The sequence below is a fragment of the Grampus griseus genome (genome assembly GCF_964374135.1).
Source record: "Grampus griseus genome assembly, chromosome: 5".
NCBI lineage: Eukaryota > Metazoa > Chordata > Mammalia > Artiodactyla > Delphinidae > Grampus > Grampus griseus.
The window spans coordinates 65,694,954-65,702,388 of record NC_138998.1 but is presented as its reverse complement, the minus strand read 5'-3'; positions in this window follow the sequence as shown (position 1 = coordinate 65,702,388).

Genomic DNA, 7,435 nt, shown 5'->3' with positions numbered 1-7,435 from the left:
TCATGCATACTTACACTCCCTGGATTCTTTCATGTGAGAGAATGTCGACCTGTAACTGTCTTTATACAACGTATGAATCTTGACTAGTAGAATATCCTTTAGTCACAGTTTATTTCCTTAGATACCTGAAGACAGTGCTCTGTTGTAATCCAGAATTGAATGTTACTGGGGTAATGTCTGATTTTGGCCTGGATTTTTATATCTTGTAGATTTGTTTTCTCTAACTGGATGCTGGAACAATTCCTTTATTATTTTTCTTCAGATTTTTTTTCCTGTTTTCTTTCCTTTTCAGAGAGAGAAAATATTACAGATATAATTTAGCTACTTATAATTTCCTTCCTGATTTGAATCCCACCCCCTATCTCCACAGAACCTCTATTTTGACTTTGTGTTTTATCAAATCTCTGTAGGCTGCTCTACTTTTACTGTCCAAATTCCATATTATGTTTTTGAGATATATCTGTACTAATATACATGGCTTTTGTTTATAAATATTAACTGCACAGTTTTTGCCGGGTATTGTATTGTTTCTAACTCATCACTAATGCAGCACTGCAATGCAATGAACATCCTAAAACACATCTCTCAGGGCATGAACACAAGAGCAATTCTTGGGGAGAAATTGAGGGGTCAAAGAATATATCTTCAGCTTTATTAGCTATCTCTAAAATTGTTGTATAATCTTATTTTTCCACCAGCAGTGTAGAAGAATTTCCATCTTACCACTTACTCTTAAAATAGCATGTAACACATGGTGTTACCAAACCAAACTTGGGTCCACTGTCCCATGTGCAGTAAAGCCAATCTACTGACACTGGCTTGCAGTAAAGGAAAGTTCAGAGTTTATTGCAGGGCACCAAGCAAGGAGTCCAGGCAGCTATTGCTTAAAAGGCTGAACTCCCCAATGGCTTTCAGGAAAAGGTTTTTAAAGACAGAGTTAGGTAAAGAGTTTTAGGGTGTGTGATCAGCTCATGGACTTTCTTCTGGTTGGTGATGGTGAGATAATCAGGAGTCAACATCATCAACCTTCTGGTTTCAACTGGTCTGGGTTCTAGGTGCTTGTGGGCAGCACAGTTAACTTCTTCCACCTGGTGCGGGTTTTAGTAGTGGTCAAACAGCTCAAAGGATATGGCTCAGGATATGGTCTATCTATAGACCTTGAGGAGGAACTAAAAGTCCTTGACTTTGTTTAATGGCTAAACTATTATTATTTTGTCTTGATTGTTTTCCTTTGTTGCTGCATTTTCTCACTTCTCTGATTAAATTTATCCTTTGAAACTCGGAAAAGGCTTAGGAGGCTAAAGTTTTTCTACAAACAAGAGGCAGGAAGAAGAGACAGGGGATTGTGTCCCAGGAAGGCTCCCTAGGGTCCTGCTCAGTTACAATGGTAAAATACCATATAAGTTTTACTGTTATTGAGATTGAGATAATATCTACTTCATAATATGAATTAAGTTGCTTTTTCTATATATTCTCTATTTTATATATGTATTTATGTATGTATAGATATAGATATAGATATATAGATACACACATATTCCTTGAATGTGTGGTAAAAATCAACATTAAAAACATGACCTCTGTATATTCTGAAGGGAATATTTGATTATCAAACTAATTTTTATAATTACTATTCATTTAATGCATTTATTATTTTTGTTAAGTCAAATTTAAAATTAATATTTTTCTACAAAACAGTCATCTCTTCTTTTTATTCCTAAGATTTATTGACCATTTAAAATTATTTATTAAAATTTAATACAAATTAGTGAATATTTAGTACATTTATCCAATCCATTCTCTTTTCTCTCTTTTTGTTGATTAGTTTGGGTAGAGGTTTATGCAATTAAAATTAGTTAATTTTTGTTTGTTTTAAGAATTGGCCTTTGATTTTGTTGTTTACTTTTTTAAAAATTATTTTTGGTTCTTACCATTTGCATTTTTTTCCTCCAAATTTCTTTATTTTTGCACAGTTCCTCTTTTGTACTTTCTTGAGTTGAATATGAGTTGCTCACTAACTCATGACTTATTTTAGAGTGTGTTTCTTTATTTGAAAACGTGTTATTGTTGAGTGTCGGTGTGAGCATTCTTTTATGTAGCTGATGTCTAATTTAAATCCACTTTGGTTCAAGAACATGGTATTGATTCTCTGAAACTTGGTGAAACTCCCTTTGTGACCAATTGCTTGGATATTTAGATCAGCTAGTTAATTTTGTCTTCAAATCTTCCATATTCAGTGCTAAACTTTATTTGATTGGTAGATCGGTTGCTGACACGTGTGTTAAAAATTTTCAGCGATTATGAATTTGTCCAATTCATTTTGTGAACTTTGTATTTTGAGACAATATTCTTTATCAACTACAAGTTTATGATTGTCCTCTGTTCCTGGTAGATTGTAACATTTATCATTATTGTTATTATCATTATGCTGTTTTTGTTATTGCATCTTTCTTAATTCCACTGAACTAAAATAATTCATTTGCATTTTTGTCTTTTAGGAAATATCTACTGAATTATCTGACATATTTTAGCTTGCAGACTCATCAGTGTTAGGAGTACTCTTTCTTCATGAATTCCCAAAGGTGATAAGAAAGGATTTCATATTGCTCACCAATTCAAAATCATGCTAATAATTAATTAACTGAGGGGATCCATGAGAGATTGCATTGGATTAGGGGGATAGTAACAGTGGTGCTGGTGGTGTGTGTATACACATGCATGTGTGTATAAATACAACTTAGTGTTTGTGACTAGATAAATAAACCCTGGTGGACCTAAAAGCTTTTGAAGTATGGTGACATGTCATGCTATAAATCTTCACAATTTTAGAAAAAACCTGTTGTTACTGTTGTAGCGGGAAATCACAGCATAATTGTTTTCACACTCAATAAAAATTAATTGGCATTAGTTGTCATAGAAAACACTCTTGAAAAGCCCCTTTTTAATCCATTGTAATCTTGTATATGGTATTAATTTACTTAAATTCTTATTTCTAGACAGTTCAACAAACTTGAGTGATATCTTTGTTGGAGTCTCATGATGTCTAATGATTTTCCTTTTTCTGGTATCAGTATGCACAGTGCCATTTAATTAATTAATTTGATGACTATCCATACAGTGTTCATTTGGAACAGGACCCTGTCTAAGGCTCTGGAGAGAAAAAGACTAAAGGGCAACATTTTGTAGACTCATACTTTAGTAACAAGGATAAATATACAACAATGGTATTATATGAAAAATGTTATGGGAGCACAGAAGAGGTTGTAATGAATTCTGCTAAGGGTTGCTACAGAAGGGCATGGTGTGAGAAGACTTCAAAATGCAATGTCAGGGCTTCCCTGGTGGTGCAGTGGTTGAGAGTCCGCCTGCCAATGCAGGGGACACGGGTTCATGTCCCGGTCTGGGAAGATCCCACGCGCCGTGGAGCAGCAGGGCCCGTGAGCCATGGCCGCTGGGCCTGCGCGTCCGGAGCCTGTGCTCCGCAACTGGAGAGGCCACAACAGTGAGAGGCCGGCGTACCGCAAAAAAAAAAAAAAAGCAAAGTGCAATGTCACAGGATCCAAAAGCTAAAGCATGAGAACATTTCATCAAGAGGTTAAAGTGAAGGAAGTTCATTTCATCAGAATGAATGACTCAAGACTAAGGGAAGAGATGGGAACATGCCTGGTTTGATTGGGAAGAACAGGGAGTCTGGCATAGTTGGTGTGTGAGGAGCAGCGTGAGAACAGTGGTTAATGCAACTGAATAAATTAATTAATTAAAATTATTACTATTATATCTAATACTTTTACGATGCTACTGTCTGCCAAGCTGCATTCTAAGTTCTTTACATATGATAATTCATTTAAGCCTCAAAACAACTCTATGAGATAGCTACTATTATTATCTCCATAGTACGGATGAAGGAACTAAGTACAGAGAAGTTACCTTTGCCAAGGTCTCAGAGCAAGAAAGTAGTAGGAGTGGAATTAAAATCCAGGTATTGGGCTCCAGAGCCAGAGTTCATACTATTCTACACATTTTAAGTAACTACACATGGAGGGAATTTTTGCAAGATCAGCTGCTATCCTAAAAAAGCATACAGATTTCATTTATTTTTCTATTTCCGTGGCATAAATGATTCCCCTGGGACAATAGTTATTTGTAAGTACCATCCAGATATAAAGGCAGAGGCAACACAGGTAGAAACTGACAAGAACCCTAGAGCCTGGCAAACCTAATATCATATTTTAGAATTATTTGTATTCATTACCAAAAGCTAAACCTTATGATGTGTGAAGGTAAGACAGTGTGAAAACAAGCCCTCAGGAGGAAAATCATAGTAGACATTGTCAGCTGCTCCTGTCACTCTGAAAATGCAAACTTGTGAATTATTTCAGGCCCTTACACAGCCCTAAAGGTCTTATGAGCAAATGGTTTTATTTTAAAACAATTTAAAACACTTTAAGTTAATTTACCATTGTATTTCTGTGTTCTGGCCTAAAGCCAGCATCTTCCCAGTCCTAATTTGGTACCTAGTTGAATTTAAATTTTAAACTTAATGTTCCCAGTAAAGCTAACCCTAATTTCATTTACCTCCTTAGGGATTCAGACAAAGGTTCCCCCTGTTAATTTCCCATGCTTAGGTGTACTTCTGAAACATGCAAACAATGTATTTTTCCAAACAGGAATCTGGTTAACTTTGCCAAACTTAATTTTAAGAGACTCTTGAGTCCACTGACCTCACACCATTGTTCACTTCCTTTAAACTCAATGACTCCCTCTTCCATGGCAAGGTCCAAACCCCAGGACTAACTTCCAGCCTTGCCGTGATTCTGGGTACATCAGTAAAACAGAGATTTTCCCCCCAATTTTCTACATTCTCTTTCTTTAAAACTTTATTGATGCTTTTTTTCCACTCTGAAATATCTTTCCCAATTCTTCCTACCCCACGTTTCAGAAAAATTTACCCAAATTTCAAGGCCCAGGTCACGTACAATTCGTCTCCCTGAACTGTGCTCTTTTTCAACTTTACATCCAAAACATTTATTTAAGGTTCTAAGAAAGCTCTCAACAAAGCCCACTTGGAATTGTGTTACCTGATATAATTTTAAAATATGGGTGCTTCTCCCCCCCCAGATATGAGCACCACCCCCGATGATGATGACTCACATAGCTTTCATAGCATTCTGTATACAACAGATGCTCAGTAATAGTAGTTGGGATGAACAACAAAGACAGACATGTTGAAATCTGCAGCTTTATAGTTGAAGCTGGAAGGAGTAGTGAAAAAACCATAAACCAAAAAAACTCGTGTTCAAAGCAGGGCTCTACCACTATCATTTGTAATATCAGACAAATAACTCTCTCTCGGCCAAAGGAGAATGCATTAGATAATTTCTAAAATCCCTTCTAGTATTTGGAATTTGTCATTTTATGATTTCCCCAGTAATATTATACACATAGAACACTGACTACTTCTATCTTAACCCCTAATCCAGTTTGAGAAATTTTATTTTGGACTATGATCCATGAAACTACATCATATGGGGTCAACTAGTGAATCTACACGGTATAGTTTGACATTCCCTGACATTCTTGGCCACCTGGAGGACAAAAAACAAAACAAAACCCTAAAAAAAACCACTCTTAAAGAGAATTTGAATGTAAATTTAGAGGCAAAGCCTCATTTCACTAAAGAAGAATCTCAGTTCCAGGAAGGTAAATTATTTTCACTTGTCACACAAATAGTTATGAGCAGAGCACAGGCTTCAGCTCAGAGTTCTTACCTCCCTGGAAGAGCTTTTCCTATAGGAATTTAGAATTTAAATATTTACCTGACTTAAAGGGCTGAGATAAAGGTAATGAAGAAGAAAAATAGAGAAACAAGGATGTGTTTAGAGCTTCATCCGGGGTACTGAAATGTGGTGGAATTAATCACTGGGTTTCTGAAAGGCACTGTAATTGTAGTGTATATGAATTGTAGTTCAAACTTGCAGGTGGGAAAAATTTTCATTTTATTTGTGTGTAATTGAACATACTGTATATGCTGTATTCCGGTTCTACCAGGAGGTAGAAACTTAATCTTGGCCACCTAAGGGATCCTCTCTTTGTCCCAGGTTTTCGGTTCAGTTCCAAAGGATTTATTTTATGCTGAGGCACCAGGAGACATCTGGTCCTCTACTGCCATCTAACCATTCACTGAGATATCCACCATGAATTTGATTCATGTCCCTAGGTCCACACAGGTCACTGCTCAGTCATCCCTCATTCTCATGGCCAAGAGGTCTGGTTCTCTTCCTGTGTTTCCTTGGTCACCTTCTGCTGCTCTGGGCCACATTCGGCCATAGGAAACTCTGTGAGGCCAAGGTTCTATTTGCACACACCACACACTCAGTTCCACACTGGGTTTTCCTTCTTGCCCAAGCTTTCCTGGGAAGTAAGGCACAGGCCTCTCAGCTCTCCAATTCTACAAATCTACATGAGGATTTGAGTATCCTTCTCAAGGTTTTAATCTGGGATAAAAAAAAGTGGCAGAATAACTTTTTCAGGATCTCATAATATCTACATGTTCATTGCTTCGTAACCCAGTTCTCTCCCCAACCTAGGAAATATTTTCTTCTTTTTTTAGACTTTTTAATAATAAAAGGTTGCAAATATATACAAAAATAGAGAAAATATCATGACCCCCACGTATCCATTACCCAGATTTAGCAATCATCTACCCCAAACCAATCCTATCTTATCTATACTCCCACCCATTCCCCACCAAGGTTATTTTGAAGAAAATCCCAGACACCATATTATTTCATTTGTAAACATTTAGGCAATCTCTAAATGATAAGAATTCTTTTAAAAAGCAAGACATAATCCTATTAGCACACAAAAAATAATTCCCTAGTATCATCAAATATCTACTTAGTATTCATATATTTCACACTTAAAGTGTCTAATAAATATTTTGCTTTTGAAACAATTTGAGATCCAGACAAGAAGGGTTTATTGCTACTGATTGATACATCTTATAAATCTATTTTTATCTAATAGGTATGGCTCCATCAATCTTCACACACATCCCTTCCCAAAAAGCAAACAAACAAAAACTTTTCTTGAAAAAAAAACAGGTCTTTGTCCTATGTATTTTCAAGAAATCTTTATCTGGACTCCAGGTGGGGAAACTCCAGCCCCTGCCCCACCCCTTCCCCTCACATATACATATTCATCAGATATCCTCTTCAATCTATTCTTCAAGCTTTTTTCCCTGTATTAGTGCATGATACATAAACTCCAAATTGGAGTGGCTTGACACAATAGAAATATATTTCTTCAAGTTTAAACAGGTGTTGCTGATCATCTGAACAGTGGCTCTCTTCCATGCAATGAAACAGGGCTCCATCGTGTCTAACACAACACTCTTGAGTTTGCCAAACATGTCCTCTCATTCCAGTCAACTAGC